At 52.5% G+C, this 19,347-nt stretch overlaps 1 protein-coding gene and 1 long non-coding RNA gene across 5 annotated transcripts in view; one reads left to right on the top strand and one right to left on the bottom strand.

Annotated features, from left to right (window-relative positions):
• Positions 1-19,347, bottom strand: part of CACNA2D2 (calcium voltage-gated channel auxiliary subunit alpha2delta 2) — a 120,127-nt gene that overhangs the window by 28,467 nt on the left and 72,313 nt on the right. The gene's annotated exons all lie outside the window — the stretch shown is intronic.
• LOC146758401 (uncharacterized) lies at positions 2,183-2,891 on the top strand. Its single transcript, XR_014934881.1, has 2 exons — positions 2,183-2,312; positions 2,409-2,891. It is a non-coding gene; the product is annotated as an uncharacterized LOC146758401 (long non-coding RNA).

The raw sequence follows: 19,347 nt of genomic DNA, 5'->3' as shown, positions 1-19,347 counted from the left end.
CAGTGCTGCAGCCAGGAGCCCACAGCTGCTCTCCCTGCAGCGAGAGGCTCCCAGACAGAGGCAGCCTGTAACGATGCTAACTGCACGCTGTTAATTAGCCATGAGGCTGGCAAGGCTGCCTCATCCCAGGAAGGCTCCCTGGAGAGCTCAGCATCGCGGGGATGCAGCCAGCTGAGATGCGTCACTGCCAACGTCCCCAGGCACCCACTCCCCTGATGGAAGCACAGTGGGAGCAGGAGGGTCCCACACTGTTCCCCTGTTGTGCCCCCAGCTCACCAGGCACAGTGTGCCCACAGCTCAGCGCCCTGGCTGGGCACCACGCACAGCAAAGCACTGGGAGCACCGGGTGTGCAGTGCCACCATACATCTTCCCACGGGGACAGCACGGCTTGTTCTTATCGGCTGCATAGAGCCGAATATTCCATCACAGCACTATCTCAGCCCGCACTGGTCAAAACTTTCTCCTTTAACCTTTTTCTATTTCTTGAAATTCTGATTTCCAAGCCCAAGTGCTTTTCACAGCCAAATCTTTGGGAGTTCAGGTGCTGCAGTGAAACTCGTCCCACCCGGCTCACTGGGAGAAGATCAGAGACAGCAAACAGAAAAGCCAAATGTCTGCTCATTTTTGGGGCAGTTTTGCCCTGGGGGGGGTTGGTGTTAGCAGAGCTGCAGCCCAAACCCTGCACCCTCCCCCAGCCACTCCGTGCTCTGCTTATGCACCGAGATGGCTGATTAAGGGCAAGCATTTATTCTGAGTCGTATTTAAGGCAGCAGTGATGAAATATGCATTTTTCTATACTTGATAAGAGTGTGTTTGTTTATTGTATGCCCAGGGAAGATTTATGGACATCTTTAACTATTCATTGCCTTGCGAGAAGTGCCTGGAGTGTTGCAAATGGTGCACTCACTCGGTGGCTGCTGCACCCACTACAGGCACTCCAGTGGAATGTATTTTTCCTCTGGAAAATGTCAATTTGTCAAAGTCAGTCTGGACAAAACTTTGTTTCTAAGAAAACAAATATCTATCCAGATGTTCTTTTCTTCTGTAGGTAATCAGTGCATTATGGGGGTGGGGGAGGTGGCAGCAGGGTGGACAGAGCAGAGCGTGGTGACGGGGCCAGGCCGCAGGGCATCCCCATCTGTGTGCAATGAGTTCATCATGAATAACGTGATGGGGATCGATGCAGCTCGAGGATTATTTCTAATCCTTAATAACGATTAAACCATTATTTTACAAGTGCTGTGGATCAATCATTCCATCTTCAGCTGTGCTGCATGCAGGGAGTGGAAGGCACTGCACGGCCCCCACCACTCTGCATTCAGTGCAGTGCTCCTGTCCTCCAACCATGGGAGCCCTGGGAAGCTTTTGCAGCTTTGCTTCACCTCAGAGCATTAAGGGCACATGCAGACGCTGCATTTCACCCCATCACTGCAATGTGGCGATGCAGCGATGGGGCAAAATGCAGCATCTGCACGTGGTTGTCGGGCAGCAATGAAAGGAGACAACCCCTTTATATGCACATAGGGAATATAAATCTTTAGCAAACACTGTAAAGCAGCGAAGCATCTCATCCTGTAATAATCTCCGAGACAGTTGATCCCAGGGCTCTTATTACCCCAGCAGCTGGCATCTGAAATCCAGTCTGCAGCCGGCTTAGCCACGGCCGGGTATTGATCACCGAGCGGCTCCACAAAGCGCCACGGCATTTTCCTATCAGAGTGCTAACTTGTTTGCCAATAACTCTTTCAGCCACGTGGCACGGGAGGGAAAGGGGTGGCCAGAGCCCATTTCTCCTCCTCTTCAGCCTGAATCTCATCCCTGGGGTTAGAAAGCACTGGAGCCACGTCTGCAGTGGGTGATCTTAAGGCAGGTGCTGTAGCTCAGCTGGGCTGTGCGTGAGATGAAGCCGGTGGCTTTTTGGGTGGACTCTGACTGCCAGGACCAGGCTGTGCTGAACACAAGTGGAAGCATTTGGCTTGGCACATGCGGAAGGACAGCCAGCACACCACACCGCCTGTAGCTGCTGTCAGCCTGCTGACATCCCGCATCTGGTTACACCACGCTGAGGAGGATTTTGAGGCATTTTCCAAAGAACTGCGAGAGTTTTCTGTTTGTGCCGAGCAGCCAATTAAGCAGTTTGCAAACAAAGTGAAATCACAAACATTTGCAGCTCCGCGCACTGTGCTTCAAAGTCCATTATTAGGAATTTACGCCAGGGAAACGTCAGCAAAAGCTTCTGGAGTCTGACTGCTGGTGATGGTGGCGTTTCCATCATGCCAGGAAAATCCACATCCAGAGACAAGAACAGAAGGTGGGTGAGAAATGCACCGAGAGCATGGAGCAAGAATGGCGTGTCCTGCAAACTCAGCAGCAACCTGCAGGACAGCGGTGCCTTTGTCACCCCCAGAACTCAGAGGAATGGAGCCAGGGCTGTGGGATACAGGAACGGGACACCCTGCTGGGGTAAGGACAGCAGCTCTTCCTCCCTCTACTTCACCAACCTGCCATCCCCGCTTCACAAAGAGCAGCTGATGCCAGGGAAAGGGGACCAGTGTGCAGCCACCTACCCCATCTCTGAGGTCTTTATTTCACTGTGCCTGAAATGTGCCCCTGGCCTCATCCTGCAGCTCCACTGCTGGGACTGCGGGGGCCATCCCTCCATCCGCCTTGCTGCGACACCCAGGGAGCAGGGCGGCCTGACACTTGCTGCTTAAAGACCAGGCTGGGGGAGGAGAAGGAGTGAGAGAGCTCCCCGAAGGGAAAAGCCATCAGCTGGAACAAGATTTCAACAACTACACATTTCTTGACCTTTTCCACAGTCGTATCTTAAATGTTGCACGGCCGAATGTGATAAAAAGCAAAATAAATAAATAAACAAAAATTAATAAAATAGATTTCATTTTTTAGAGAAGGTCAGGACATGTGTTACAGGGAAAAACTCATTTAGCTGCGTGCCTTTCCCCTCGCCGACCTCAAGGGCCCCTTGCTGCCTCGCACCTCTGTGCACATCACACTCAGGGCTCAGCTGTAGGGCTGGGAACATGAGTCCAGAGATGCTGACAAATGCTGGGGAGCTGCCTGCAACCCGTGGGATGCTGTGTGCCTAACCCAGAGAGACGTGGGGATGATGCCGGGCTCCAGTCCTTGCTGCTGCTCCACGTCAGGCTCAAACATGTCCCCAAATCCTTACGTGGCACAGAGCCCCAGCACTCAGCCCCCACCACGCTGGCTGCACGGATGGCTTGGCATCACAGATGCACACCCCAATGACCTTAACATGGGGCTTGGCAGAAGCCAGGGGAGCAGTCAGAGCTGCAGGGGCACAGTCCTGGTGAAGGATGTCTTGAAAAGAAATGTTATTTCAAAGCTGCCCCCCCTTGGTGGGCACTCCTGGACCCAGAACCAAAAGCATCCCAGCTGCAGGCTGCAGAGCTCTCTGTGCTTATCACAGAACCATAGGATAATTAAGTCTGGAAAAGATCACTGAGATCACCTAGTCCAACCATCACCCCACTACCCACGTCCCTCAGTGCCATATATGTCCCTTGAACACCTCCAGGGACACAGACTCCACCACCTCCCTGGGCAGCCCATTCCAATACCTCACCACTCTGAGAATGAATTTTTCCTGCTATCCAACCTTATGTTCAGCAATTGGAGAGGACTCTGTCAGCCTCTTCCTCCTTTCACCGCTCTCTGTTATTTTTACTTGTTAAGAACAAAATAGAACATAGCGAGAAAATGTAACAATTACTGAGATAACGTTATACTAAGTTATTAAGTGGTGACAATAGGGGATAAATACAGCATGAAGCCCATTCTATAGCACCACCGCCAGGACAGATCAAAGCCAAACAGAGTGAATGGAGAGTAGCTTTTGAAGGGGAGCATTGGTGTATGCAAATACAACGCCTGCTGTGCAGCTGGGGAGGGACTGACACATGGGTGCAGGAGAGGGAAGTTGTGAGGGTAGGAAGGAAAGGTGGGGAGCAGCAGCAGGACTCCTGCTCCTTTGTGCTGGGCAAGTGATATGGTGAGAGGAAATGGCCTTGAGTTGCACCAGGGTGGGTTTAGATGGGATATCAGGGAGAATTTCTGCACTGATGGGATGCCCAGGGTGGAGCCTCCAGCCCTGGAGGTATTTCAGGGACACGTGGGTGTAGCTCTAAGGGACATGGTTTAGCGGTGGACCTGGCAGCGTTATTTGATGGTTGGAAGTGATGATCTCAGGAGTATTTTTCAGTCGATATGATTCTATGATTCCCATCTGTGATGCAGCATCCCCATCCAGCTCCACTTGCCCTAAGATTTTTGCAGCTTCTCAGCCAAGCACAAGCAGCCTGAATTGGATGAGAATTTCCTCCAGCATCCTGGAGAACATCCCCTCCGTGCTCACTAACATCCCACGGGGCATCTCAGCCCTGTGCCCAGCTGGCAGCCTGGCACAAGCCTGAAGTCAGCCTTGGCCCTGGGGGCTCAATGGGCCAATCTTAGTGGGGAACAGCCAGAGGACACCAGAGAGCAGCCTGGGGACACTGAGGACATTAGGGAGCAGGCCAGGGACACTGGGTAGCAGCAGAACCCTCAGAAATAGGTGTACAGACTTAAGAGCTTGGTGCACTCGTGAAAGCCACACACAAAAAAGGGTCGGCAATGATGGTGCAGAGCAGCACCACTCAGCTCTGCATGCCTGGTCACGGCCCCTTCTGCTGGCCCGGATTTCTTCTCCTCTGCTTCAGCCAGCTCAGGCTTCCCTGCTGCTCCAGCAGCTCTGACTCTCCTAAGACGTTATTTTTACACTTCTCTTAAAATACAACGCTAAGAGAGGCTTCTTGACTATATTAACATTAGGAATCTAATCAGCAATCAGACAGCTCATAATTTTCTGATTAGCTCTGATTATACTCAATCTTTAGTAAAGGAAAAAAAAGAAAAAAAAAGAAAAAAAGAGGAAAGAGAAGGAAAAAAAAAAAAAAAGGAAAAATACAAAAATCAAATATAAAAATCTTCTCTGCTCCCCAACTCTGTTGGCAGGGCACAAAGCCATGGAGGCAGCAGTGCTGTGGTCTCTGCCCCAGCAGGACACTGTCACAGTGATGCAGGAAGGTGCCATCATACATCTTCCCCTGGTCCCCCTGAGCTCAGCCATGTCGTCTCAAAGAAGGTGCAGCACAGGGAATGGAGAACACGCCACGAGCTGATAGGGCTGGAGGAGTATTGCTCCATGGCACAACATCTCGGCTCACTCGCGGAAAGACAGGGGAGGAGGATGCTGGAGAGGAAGGAGGTGATCTGCCCAGCCTCAGCCAAAGGGAGGAACGGGAAGGAGGAGCTTCTCCTGGAGAAGAGGAGGAGGAGGAGGAGGCTGAAGAGTGTTGGATGGAAGATGGAAGTGCTTTGTGGCACCCCACAGGGAGAGATCAGGGAGAGATGCAGAAGAGCTGGTGGCAAGCCCTATGCAGCCAGCGCTGTAGCCCAGGAGCCACGTGGAAGAGCCACGGAGGTGTCAGCTGGGATCCCAAAGCACCTTCATGCCTCAATGACAGGCCCAACCATGGCAGCTGCACGCTATGGGCACAGGCAGGCTGTGGGCAGCCCCAAATCAAGTTGCGATGGAGAAACAGTCCCCACAAGCTTGTGCCCAGCCCTGCTCTCACCTCCCATAGCACACACTGTGCACCCACACAGACCCAATGGCAGCGGGTAGAGCTCTGCTATTAACCAAGTTCATATGGATGGGGCCTTCCCCCTCCCCGTGCCAGGAAAGTCTCCTCCTTACACTCCAAACCCTGTAATCACATCCGCAGAGCCCTCTGTTGTAAAGCAGCCTCGCAGATGTAATTAGTTTGAGGTGACCTCGGGAAGAAAAAAAAAGTTCAAGTTTAAAAAGAAAATCTCTCCGGTTAATGCTATGCAAATTGCCAGAGAGGCAATCAGGCTGACTTTTAAACACTGGCCCCCGTCGGAATGGCTCACAAGACAGCCTCATTGTCTCTCTATCAATTTGCATCTCGTTACTCACAATGCGCCATGCTGGAGGTAACCTTTAGGGGAGTGCATGGTGGTGTTGTGCAGGCTGGGCACAGCATGGGGACCCGTGTTTGTATGGCCCACTGTGCCCGGCTGGCTGCCCAGGGGCTGAGGTTGCAGCCCTGCTGCCTCTGGGCTGCAGAGCATTGCTCTGCCTGCACCCTGCTGCCTGCACACAGCCCGCACCAAGCAGCAGCCAGTTGTTTCTTCATTCGGATGCAGCCACGCAGCCCTGAGCTCCACCATGAGCAGTCCCACCAGCCCTCCCATGCTGCCAGTGCTACCCGTGCACACACCAGCTCCTCCTGCACCAGGGCGAGCTCGCTCCCATCCTGCCTCCCCCGCCTAAAGGTGCTTCCCACAATCCTCGTGCACTTCTCACGTCCTTGCCAACCCTGACCGCCGTTGGGAGATGGTGCAAAAATAGCTTTTTTTTCTCTAGGAAGGGATTGAAGGAGATGTCGCAAGCAGTGCACGCCAGCAGCACAACTCAGCCTTTTCCAAACGCTGTGCAGAAGGAACCGGTTTCCAACAAAACAGAGCCAGCCTCTTTCTGCTATTTTAAGCCTTCCCTGCAACATGAACAGCAATATCTGCATTCCCTGAACACCAAAGAGCAGAAACTTCTGCAAGTTACCCTGGGTGAGCTCCCATTGCTGAGCACCCTCTGCCAGGCAAGTGGCCCCACATTGAGAAGCTCCGTGTGCTGCTTCGTGCTCTGCCGACGAGGCAGGACCCTCTGCCAACACAGCAAACCACCCCCGCCACCCCGGCTGGAGGTGCCAAGGCAACAAAAGGGCTTTTAATAGACAAGGGAGCACCACTGCGCTGAAGAAAACCCGATCATTTAAAACCCTTCTGAATAATGGCACTGCCTCCCCACTGCTCAAATCAGCCTCGGCATTTTGTTATTATGATAACTAAATACAGAAGATTTTAACAGCTGGAAACGTGGCAACAATATTTAAAAGAGTTTTTTTTAAATTGTTGGTATTTGATTCAATAATGGTAATGGGCTTTTTTTTTTTTTTTTTTTTCTTCTTCATTTTTTTTTTCCTTTTAAAGGAAAGGATTGTGCACGGTGCCACCAGGCTGCAAAGTCAGCTCCTGCCTCGTGATGGCGGGCACTTAATGCATGACACGAACAGGGCTGGCCATACCAAAATCATGGCTCTCCATTTGGATGCTGCTTTAGAAGTACCAGCAGAAACCAGGCAAGGAGAACACAGGTGGCCCCAAGCAGCCAGGCTGCACTGAGGACAATGCCAGCACTGCCAGCAGTCAACACACTGCAAGACCAACCTCTCCAGGGCAAAATACACTCCTGTGTTCATGCTCATCCCAAAATGTCAGCACTACTGTGCATGCACACTGTGTGGCTGCTCCTTTCCCAGCCCCTCAGGGTTGAGCCCCCTGCTTCTGGGGATGAGGACTCACCAGCTCCAAAGACAGATGCACCCATGCAGGCAGCCTGGCAGCACCCAATGGTAAGACAAGATGGCACAACAGGCAGCTGGAATGGGAAGGATATGGGGGGCAAAATGAGAGCACGGGGTGAATAGCAGGATAAATAGCAAGGGCAGGGAAAGCGGAGAGGAGGGGCTGCTGCTGCTGGGAGCCAAGTGCTGTTTAATGCCTCATTCAGAGCTCCGCTGCCCTTCACCCTGATGCCTATTTAATGTCATCCCATTCAGTGAGTGTCCCTATGATCCCGTAATTATCTTTCACTTACAAAAGAGCATCTCTGTGTCACAAATACTCCCCTCTCAGGCTCTGCCACAGATCGATATCTCCTCAAGGCCTTCGCCATTGTTTGGGGGAATGGAATTGATTTCTGAGAGGAGCAAGGGGAGGACAAATATATAAATAAGTGCTGCACAGATGTGGCTCAGCGCAGCCCTTCTGAAGGCTGCAGAGAGACACACAAGGAAGGGCAAGGATCCCATCAGATTGTGACCTGTCTGCTCTGCCCACCCCTGCTGCACTGGCTGCCCACTGATTTCTTGCCCACAGTGTTGGTCTACAGACTGCAGAATCATAGAATAGCCCGAACTGAAAGGCACCCATAGGGATCACTGAGTGCAACTCGTGGCTCCACACAGGATGGCTCAAAACTCAGACCATATGTCAGGGAGTGCTGCCCAGATGCTTCTTGAACTCCAGCAATCTCAGTATCATGACCACTGCTCTTAGGAGCATGTTCCAGTGCCCAGCCACTCTCTGCTGGAGATCTGCTTCCTGATATCCAACCTGAACCTCTCCTGTCACAACTTCATGCCATTCTCTTGGGTTCCATCGCTGTGAGCAGAGAGAAGAGATCAGGGCTTGTCCCTCTGCTTCCCCTTGTAAGGAAGCCATAGTCCACGATGAGGTTTCTCCTCAGCCTCTTCTTCTCTAGGCTGAACAAACCTAGAGATCTCAGCCACTCCTCATACATCTTCCCCTCTAGAATAGACAATTTTTGTAGCCCTCCTTTGGCTAATCTCCTTTATACTGTTCCAATTATAGTATATGTGCTGCAGATGTGAGATGTGTATATAAATGTTAGCTTTCAGAGTCATGGCGTATAGGATAAATGCAATTAGATCTTATGGTTGATTGATTCAGGGCTTCCAAAGCTTTGGCATCCTATTGAGTCATTCTTTCAGGTCTTTACCTTGACTCTGAGACTCTTGGAAGGAAAGAGCCTGCATTCTTTCAAGTGAGAGCTGAGAATCCAGACATGGGTGCAGAGAAAAAGCTGTCCCGTGGGCTGCTGCCCAGCAAGTGGTAGGTGGAAGCTGCTACAAAGGGCATGAATATGAGAATATCAATAGTGTGATGCAGGAGATACAGCCCATGGAAGCTACAACAGTGCTTCAGGAGGGGAAAGATTATGTCCATGGGCAGAGGAACCACTGAAATGGGGCAGGAAGAGCCCTGTGAGGTCCCTCCATGGGATCCCTCCCTGTCCCAGCAAGGCCAGCCCCTCCTGGATCAGCACTTCCCAGACTGTTTGCAAAGAGCTGCCAGTGCCGGAGTCCCTGCAGCCTCCCCAGGTGATCCATCCCAGCGCTTAACTAGTCTTACACTGCCAAGTTTTTCTTAATATCAAAGGTAAATTTTTCCTGCTGCAATTTAAGATGATTACTTCCCATACCATCTCCAGGGCGCACGGGGAACGGTTCATTACTTTCTCCTTCCCTGCAACAGGAACATTTTATGTATTTGAAGGCTGTTACCGTGTTTTACCTCAGCCTTCTCCTGACAAAACAATGCCATTATTGTGATATCTCAAACGGGCCTTTGCTTCCTGTCCCTCTGGTTGCTGTCTGTCCTTCTGTGTGTCTGCTATTTCTCTGCAGCCCTTTGGAATAACGCTGCTGGCAGCACAACCAGCAGTGAAGGTGGTGCCCCCTCCCCTGTGCCAGTCACCATCAGATGGATACCTGTCACCTTTTGGCAGTGCTGAGCCATGCCAGGTCTGCAGTACAGTACAACCACTTCCATCTATTTCAAGCTTCCCCATCACATCCAAATGTTTTGTTGTTCAAATGGGAGGAAAGGAAAAAATTCTGAGAAGGTGGAGCTGTGCCACAGGAAAACCCGTGGCAAAGCCTTTCTTCCTCTAAAAATGCATTTGTTCCCCTCTATGGACTCGGATTCTCGTGGCTGTAAAACACTGCTCAGCCCATGGTGTCTCCTGAGCCCTGAAAAGCAAACGACTCTCAAAGCAAAGCTCTTCCCTGCAGCGAGTCCTTCAGCACAGGGCACAGGCCTGAGGGCTCTGTGCTTTGAAAAGTGACTTCCAGGAAGGACTTGGATTTTGCACAAGCCCACCTTCCTATTCCCAAGCAGATGGACTGATGGTGAGGGAGATGGCAGCTTGCAGCTGCTCTGACTCGATCTGCTTTTACCTGGTCTGTCTGGAGAAGGAGAAACGAGAAAGGATGGGAAAGAGCACAGGGGGAAGAAGAAGGATGCCTTCCAATGCACAGCACCAGAATGCTGACTATGGGAGGTGACAGTGGAGTGTGCCAAATGGCAGCGCATCCAGAGGGAGAGGATGGCAGTCCTCTACTGAGGAGAGACCTCCAGCAGAATAAGCCTGGATGACCATGCAGGTAACTTGGGAAGGAATCAGTCTGAGAGATCTGGAAGCCCATCAGCAGATGACATTCAGGGCAAGCACATACAAGGCAGAGCAACAATTGAGAGCAACAATTAGGGTCCCTCAGCTGTGACAGCACATGGTCCTGCTGGTGCCATGTGGGCAGAGTGTAGAGAGGGAAGAGTGTGGCTGCTCAACATGGGGAGCAGCAGCAGGTGGGAGAGGCACCGGGGATGAGACTCACCTACAGGAAGCAGCGAGTTAAACAGAAGCAGAAAACCCACATGATGGAAAGGTGCCTCTAAGCTCAGCTATGAAAACACTCAAATCCGGTGCCAAGAAACACCGCTCACCGTGGAACTCATGGCCTCGAGATGCAGGGGACACGAGGGTTTTTTTAGGAACAAAAATCAAATTAATCAGACTATCATCAGTTATGCGAGCTGAGATCAAAGGACAGAGGAAGAGAAGTGCTATCACTCAAGGATTTATACTTCCCAAGTAACTGCTTAGGATTAGAAAGAAATTTCAATAATCTGACAGCTAAGTATGCACTGCAAGAGTAATAATCCCTCTCTCCAAACATCTGCTATCAGCTACTAATGGGGATGGTAAGAAGCCAGGTGGATCATAAACCCGATCCGAGCACACAGGAGTGGGCTGTGCACAGTCACCACTGCGGGGTTGTCCCATCACTGCCCCACAGTGCTACAGGAGCACACTGCCTCATCACGGAGCTCCACTGAGCAACTGACCCATAGAGCAGTGAGTCCTGCAGGCTCCCATCCTATTGATTTTGATATTATGCTCTGTAAACATTTCTAGTTGCATCCTACAATCATGCAATCCATACGCAAACAGGAGGAGAAAGGCATGCAGCACCTCAGCTGTAGTTCTATGGCTTTGTAGCATGGAATTTGAGCTCCCCATCCTCCCCCTAGAAGGTAAATCGATGTGTACGAGGGGCTGGGACCAGCCCTGCCTTGTTCCAACCCTTGCTCTACAAGTGCAGGATCAGCACAACACACATGGGAAAGAAAACACCGGCACCTCTCTATGTGCTGGCGTGGGGTGGTCACGACTGCTTTGCAATTTGCAAACGGTGCATGTTTTCCTTGCAGGGTTTATGGCGAGCTGCAGCTCGGTGCTGTGCCGTGGAGCAGATAATTGCAGCAGAGTTAGCTCCTGTCTGGGCACTTTAACCTTGCCGCTCACCCACAGCACAGCAGCGGTTTGCAGCCCAGCTCGAGAGCATTGAGGGCAATAAACGGGGTGAGGGGAGGGGGAGGGATGCACTACACTGCTCCGATTCTGCAGAGGTTTCTGTTTTCTTTCTTGTTATCCTAATAACCCTTTTATGGAGCACGTTGTTGGCAGAGCCCTGTGCTGAGGCAGCCGGTTCTGTGTAGGCACAAGACAATTTGCAAAAGCAATAAACTGACATTCAGCTGAAGAAGCCTGTTGGAAAGATGAGCCATCAGCAAATCCCTACACACACATGGCCTTAAAGACACACCGGGTTTATAATGCACCTCAAAAACCACAGTGACCCAAACTGAACAGAGCCGTGCTGTTGGTCTGAGCAGCACAGCACAGCGGCCAGGCTGCAGACCGAAAATGAGAAGTAAGAGAAGTCTGAAGAAAGGAGAAAGGCACCCAAGCAGCCTTCGACCTTAATAGTTACACGCATCTCAGTTCTTTGCCAGGGCTCAGCTGGCTTCAGGGGAGGCACACACAGAATTCAGCCTGCAAGGGTCTCGGGCAGCCAGAGACACAGCGCTGTGAAGGACAGTTCATCAGCGAGGTGTAAGGAAGAGCAAAATTTATGGCATTTGGGGCCGGGCTGGCTGGAGAAATCAAGTCAGAGCAAATGGAGACATATCACCAGGGCAGAGCCTGCCGCTGAGGCTTCAGCCAATTCCTTTGCACATGGCTAATCCTGCATTAGAACAGGAGCTGAGGGTTGTTACTGGGAGAGCTATTTCCTGGAGCTCTCCTCCTCAGCATCCCTCGGCCTCCCAGCCCAGCCCTGCCAGCCCCCACTCCACATCCCTTGGCTCAGCCCTTTGCCATCGCTCCCATAGGAGTCCAGCTCAGCTCAGCCCAGGTAATATGGGGTTCTGCCCCACGGCAGCCACGCACTCTTGTTCCCACCCACTTCTCCAGATCAGGGTGTTCCTCTGGGGCACCAGCAGCTTTTTGGGGACAGGCAGAGTTGGGGTTCTTTGCCACGTTTCCTGTCCCTTTTATTTAAAAAACACTTTATGCAGCTGTCAGAGCCAAAATGAGCATTTCTTTTTCTTTTTTTTTTTTTTTTTTCTTTTTTTTTTTTTTTAGCAGTCTTTGAAATAAGGATGCTATGTGGGATCAATTTTTTATGGCAGTAAAGTAAAGGGGGAAAATAGCAGCAATTTTCTCTTTTGAACATGGCCTATTTAATGGCATGGATGTCACGGTGCAGCTTTACCCAGAGAGAGGGAGAAAAAGCCACAAAATGGTACTGTGGTCAATCAAAGCCTCCTGCACTGCAATCTGCTCCCCACCTCCTGCCGCCAGCACAGATTCCCACTGCTCCTCCCAACCTCCCTGCCCAGCTCTCCCAAAGGAGCAGCAGCCAATGCCAAGCACTTGGTGCCAGGACCCAGGAATGGCTCGCTGGGAATCCCAAAGCACGCACCTGAAGACTTCACCTCCCCTACAAACACAAAGGTTGGAGTTTGGAACACCTCAGAGCCGGTGGCATCAAGGAGCGCTGGGAGCAATGCACGCTGGCATCCCACACAGTGCCCTGCCTGGAGGAGAATTAGCAATTCCCAGCTACACAACGTTGTCCCAGCACAACCATAAACAACATCAGTGAGAAGGGCTGCGCCTATCAAACAGCTGAGAGAAACATTGCTCTTCTCATTCAATTCGCTGCTAAACTGGAAACAACCCCTGGGGAGCACCCTGTGGTGGCGGCCGCATCTGTCTCAGTGGGTAAAAGCTATTTGCCATGGTGGGAGGAGCATTGTGGCCACGCAGTGATTGCTTACTCCAATTAGCAAATCCTTTCATTTGGATACGGTGAGAATCTGTCATTGAGTGATGGTACGTCCCCATTCAGCACCAGGCACTGAGCAAAGGATTCTGTCAGGCCCCACTTGGAGCACACACTTGTTACAGTGCCCAGATCTGCTCCCCCTCTCAGTCTGAGGATGATCTGGAAGTTTCCATTCAAACCTGGGCTGAGGATCTGCCTGGTGCGCAGCCCTGGCACTGCAGCTCCCTGCTCTCAATGCCATGACCACACGCTGGGCTGCAGGACCTGAGGGTCTTCCTTCTCCTCCTTGCTGTCCATTGCCCAGCTCCTGCCATCTGTTCATTTAATGTGATGTCCCGGCACCCGATAAGCAGGAACACAATGAGTCTTTTCCGAGCCACCCCTGACACAGCACCATGACCCTCATTCATGTGCAACTGCTGCACTGTGCACTGTGCCTGGGGTCCCCAACCCTGGCCTTCATCACAGCCAGCATCGTGGCATGGAGCAGCTGTGAAAGGAAGGGAGAGAGACCCAATGCCTCCACCAGCACCTTGGGGTGCAGCTGATGCTCCTCAAGCAGCAAAACCCTCAGATCCACAACCCCAGGGCAAGAGCTGCTGCTCCCCAAGGTGACAGTGACTTTGGGAGCAGGCGGCCATCCGGGCTCACTGCAGCCCCAGGTGTCAGCAGGGAGCAGTGCCGTGCTGGAGCCATCCTCTGTGCTCCGATGGGGCTCATTGCGCTGCTCGTTCTTCTGTGCCGCCTAATTACCGCCTTGTCAGTGACACTGATGCATGCTCCACTCACAGCAATTCTCTTGTCCTCTGCGCTCCTTATCGATGCAGATGCAGCGATGTCTTCGCTAACACCTTGCAGAGGAGCACGGCACACAGCGCTGCACCCACAGCACAGCACTGCATCCCTGTGCTGCAGGAGAACTTTGCAGCCCTCCCCGAGCAGCTCAGAGCTTCCCAAGTGCATGGCTGCTGGTTTTAGCATCAGTCTGCAGCACGCCAAGTGCATCCCCTAAGAACGTACAGCCGGGGCCTGCAGGTCTTGCATCATTCTCCACAGAATCAAAAGCCTTTACATGGAATACATATGGAATGGGAGCAAAAAGTCACAAAGAAACAGTCTTTAATTTATGAACCATCAGACAAGGACGTCTCTAAACTAAAAGATTCGGGTTTAGGAGATGAGGGCTCTGCATCCAGCACCCTCCACACCAGGAAGCACCATTTGATCCCCTCTATAGCACAGCTCGCCCCGTGCCACACACAGGCAGATGTGCTGTGAGACAGGAGCCAGCTGTGCTCCCAGCCAGAAGGGTGGCAGGAGCCCAAAACAGCAGCGCTTATTTAAAAGGCAGCAATGCATTATCCCCTGCGGGGAAAAGAACTTCAGCAGTTTGAAGAAAGCAAACAGGATGATTAATGAACGTCGCTGCAACTGGGAAGGACCTGCCGGAGCAGATGGGCTCTGGACCTGGAGGAGCAGCTCCTCGGGGTACAGAGGCTGAGGCACATGGGGGTGAGATTCGGGTGCTGGGGAGGTGACACCAAATGCCACCGCAGCACCATCACTGCTCCATCACCCTCCTCTGCTCTGAGCGCGGGGAGGGAGAGTGACAGATGCAATATTTTACAAAATGAGATAATTATACAGCAGCCACATGGGGAGATTAGATTAGTGAGAGATTTCAACGCCAGGACATTTAATAAGAGCGAGACGCAGGTACACAGAAATGCAGACAGCAAAAGGTCATCGTCATCATCATCGCGTCGAGATGATGAAACAAAGCGCTCGTGACCTACACGGGCTTTGATGCTTCCTGCAGTAATTCCATTGTTACTGCAATACAAATAGGATTATTCAGAACAGCAGATATGTAACCACCCGCAGCCAGGGAAAAGGGAAAGTAACACCACGGTGTTACAGACATGGCGCAGGACCACAGTGAGCAGAGCAATGCATGGGGACATGGCTCTGCCCCATCTATAGGCACACAGCTGTGAGAGGTTCGTTGGGTACCACTGAGGAGGGAAGGGGGTTGGGGCAGACACATGTAGATGGATGGCACAGATGAAGCGATAATTTCACAGCCATTAAGCTGCACTCTGTGAGAGCCCACATTAAAGTCTTCCAGGGAGAAGAAGCAAGGCCTTTGGGTTTGGAGTTTTCTCCTGAGACAGGAGATACGCTCCGGACACAGTGCAGATGTTTTAAGGATAGACTCTTCCCATCGGACAACCTCAGTGTGTGGTCGCAGGAAGCAGAGTGGATGTGGGGTCTGCAGGCTTTGGATGGACAGATTTTGAGGGCAGGCTGCACCCCTGCAACAGGTGCACATCTGCTCCAGGTGTATCCATGCTCCATGTACATCTCTGTTCCAGGTGCATCTCTGCTCAAGATGCACCTCTGATCCAGGCATCTCTCTGCTCCATATGAACCCCTGCTCCAGGTATACCCCTGCTCCAGGTATACCCCTGCTCCACTCATACCTCTGCTCCACGTGCACCTCTGCTCCATGCTGCAGCTCCATTCCAAGCATCATGTTGGCCACCATCACCACCACAGGGCTGGACAATCAGAGCACCTTACTGCCACATCCACCAAACCACTCACCCCAAATGCAGAGCCACAGCTAATCACAGGCACGTTCATCTTCTACAAGACAAACTGCTCCAATAACGCAGAGTTATTTCTCTCAGGCTTTTTAAAGATTTCTCAGACACACGAGGACAGCTGGGAGCACAGATGAACGGCCGGGTTTCTCAGATAGGAAAGCACTCTGTGTGCACGGTTGGTGTGACTTGCTGGGAGCCCAGCGGGGAAATCCGTGCTATCGTCACACAGAGACACACAGAGATGATTCCTCTGACCCTACCCGTGGCTTTGTGTCCCGTGCCAAGCAAGGGACCCCAGACTCAGACGATGCCCAGATGTGGAGCGCAGTGGTGCTGCTGCCAGGTCAATGCTGCCAGCACAGCAATTAGAAACGCTAAGGTGGCAAAGCACACAGCTTTGAGAAGAGCACATGGGAACGGGTTCTGCTGCATGGAAACGGCCCCAGGCACCACAAATCCATTTCTTCCTCTGATTGTGTAAGAAGCGGTTTATCTCCCTCGCTAAGTAACCTGCATCGGGTGATCGTGCTTGACGTTCGTGGTGACCCAGTTCAAAGGCACAGTGGGAAATGCATTTGGGCATACGATGTGGGAAGGACATGGAACTCTGCATCAGCACCAGGCCTACACACAGCCTTACAAAACCATGGTCACAGCCCTGGGCATGATGCTAAATACCAGCGGGAAAGGGAAATATAAGAGAGCGCCTGCTGGCAATGGAGCAGCTCATGAACCACAGATGGCAGCAAGGCTCTGGGGACACTGGGGGCTCTGGGGACATGGGAGGGATGCAGGGTGGGTCCTGCAGGCCCAGGGACATGGGTGCTGTCCCCTGCTCTGCAGGGCATGAGGCATCGAGGCGCAGCACCACTACAGGAATGGCAGCAGGGCAGTGACAACATGTGGGAAGGGGTGGGCATGTGGCACAGCAAGCATCTCTTCGGCATTAAACCTTTCTGGCTGATTCTCTCCTCCAATCTGGATGAACCCTCAGGAAAAAAAAAACCCACGATAGGTTGTTCCTCATGTCTCCAATGTATTTTAAATAGATGATGTTCCAGATGGTATTGACATTGCTAAACAAATTGCGAAGCCCACATGCCAAAAACACTGTGGGTAAACACACTAACCCACCCTGTGCAGCAAAGGAGGCTGGAAGAACTGCAGTCAGCATCAGCTTCCCATGTATTGTGGCCTTGGTGTGCTCTGCAGTGCAGCTCCCCAGCGCTGCCCTGGGCAGCCTCACCAGCACAGCTGGAAATCGGGCACTGAGAAGACATTGCTGCTATTCTCATGCCTTGGTCAATGCCTGAGCTCAGCTCTGCCACCCAGTGCCCCCCAGGGTAGGCAGGGGACAGGCAGCCCCCTCAGCTCCCTGTGTCCAGAGGGATGGGAGTGATGGGGGTCCCGGCTGAATGCAGCAGCTCAACACCCTGCACCATGATAAACGGGCTGTGTTGTAAAGGATGGCTCCCAGCCCAGCACCAGCACAGTGAGGGCACTGGGAGAGATGCCCTGTGCTCCAGAGTAGCTCATCTGTCATTTAGTGTTATTGTTCCCGCTGATTTGTTTTGCCCTAGCAGCAGAGACATGCAGAGGGGCTCCTGGGGCTGATGTGTGTTGGGTGCAGAGCCTGGAACACCAGGGCAGCACTACGGGCAGTGCAGTGCCCACAGCACTGCTCCACTCTGGGAACACCGGGTGCCTGCAAGCACCCAAGGGAGGATTCCTCCCCTCAGGTCAGTGACTGGCAGCATGGGAACCCAACGGCGGCTTTGCCTTTACCAACAGAGAGCAGCAACAAATGTGGCCCCACAACCTCTTCCCCCTCCTCTCTGCCCAGATTTCTCTGCGCCCTCAGCACAACCCAAGAAGAATGAGGGATGGATGCTCCATCACTGGCATTCCTGGGCCTCAGCTTCACCATGGGGGAGCTCTCAGTAGTTAATGTGACCATCAGCTCCCGTGGCCCAGCTCCCAACACAGCCCATGGTGTGCCCACCCCTCCCTGACATCACTGCTGTTACGGGGGCAGAGCCCATGGCGTGAGCTCGTACCCTGGGAGCACCAGCGTGAGACCCAGCGTGGGAGAGGGACATAACACTGAGAGTGGACTCGTTAGTGTGATCATGGCACAAACTCGTTAGTGAGTGTTTTAGGACAAGTCAGCGTTAAGCCAGAAGAAGCCCCAAAACACCACAGAGGTAAAAATCCACCACAACATCTCCTGCCATCAGCCTGAGATCCCCCCCACTCCCTGAATTTACTCTGGCAGCAAATTAAATTCTTGTCAAATAAATTAATTTCTTGTAGCTGCTCTCAAAGTTCACCCCCTGCTCCTCTACAGGCAGCAGCCACCGCCTGAGCCCCACGTGTGCAGGGTACAGCAGGAATGCTGCGGCCGGTCAGAGAGCTGCTAACACTATAAAAAGCTGGAGATTCCTGTTATTTCCTCTTCCACAGCATCTCCCCAGAGCAGCGCTGGCTGGGGTTCAGGAATCTGTCACAGCAAGCAGCACGCTGGGAATGGGTTCCCTAATCGCCTTATGTTCACGGATCCCGTCACACAAGTTTTCAGCTCTGTGAGTTCTCTCCTGTCCCATCCAAGCTGGGAAGCACTGAGCCGTCCCATAGGTTACACACCCCCACCACCCTGCAGTCCTACAGACAGCACACCCCCACCACCCTGCAGTCCCATGAGGTGCACATTGAGCAGCTTTCCATCAGGACAAAAACCTGCCCACAGCGCAGCTCAGATGCACGTCCCCCTTGGCCACATCCTTCTCCTCCATCCCCTGCAGCATGCAGACTGTGGCTTGGTCACCACAGGGCATGGAGGGACACGATGGGCCCCCAGGGCAAAGGCAGCCAGCAGCACGGACCATTTTGCTCAAAGAAATTGGTTTTCAGTAGAATAAAACATCACTCTGAGTGGCTTAGTGGGAAGGGACTGGCAGACAGACTTCCCCACACCCTGCCCACACGTGGGGTCAGGACTGGTGGCAGCACACAGCACTGGGACGGCACATCCCTGAGCGGCAGCGAGCCACAGCAGAACAGGGATCAAAGGGAGGGAACCGCAGCCGAGACAAATAAGATGCTCTAGAAGCCAGCAAAACAAATAGCATCCATTGTTTGTGCAGCAGGCTGGAATAATAACATTTGCTCACCCAGCCTCGCTTGTCACCCTCTCAGCACTGTGTCTCCACGGAGCTGGAGCGAAGCACAGAGGCAGGCTGCTATTGTCACTGGAGTGGGCTGGAGCCTATTCACAGAACTCGGTAAATTGGGGCTATTTTGGGATTTACTAGGCATTTGCAAACAACTCCATTTGGTATTTGAAAACATGCGCTGGGTGCCACGAGCCAAGAGCACTGGTGCCCATGGGCTGCTCTCCAAGGAGCACCCGGCAGCACGAGCCTGCAGCTGCCGAGCAGCTACGGGACCTGGGGCTGCTCCCCATCTCCATCCCCACCTCCCTGCTGCTGGACTTTAAAGAGAGCAACCCCCATCTAGAAATGGGATCCAGTGGAGGGCTGCGTGTCCCAAATGCCACCCCACCAGCAGGCACAGG

The sequence above is a fragment of the Coturnix japonica genome, chromosome 15 (assembly GCF_054131305.1).
Source record: "Coturnix japonica strain WE chromosome 15, WE-NBRP24, whole genome shotgun sequence".
NCBI classification, from domain to species: Eukaryota; Metazoa; Chordata; class Aves; order Galliformes; family Phasianidae; genus Coturnix; species Coturnix japonica.
This window is presented reverse-complemented; position numbering and strand designations above follow the sequence as displayed.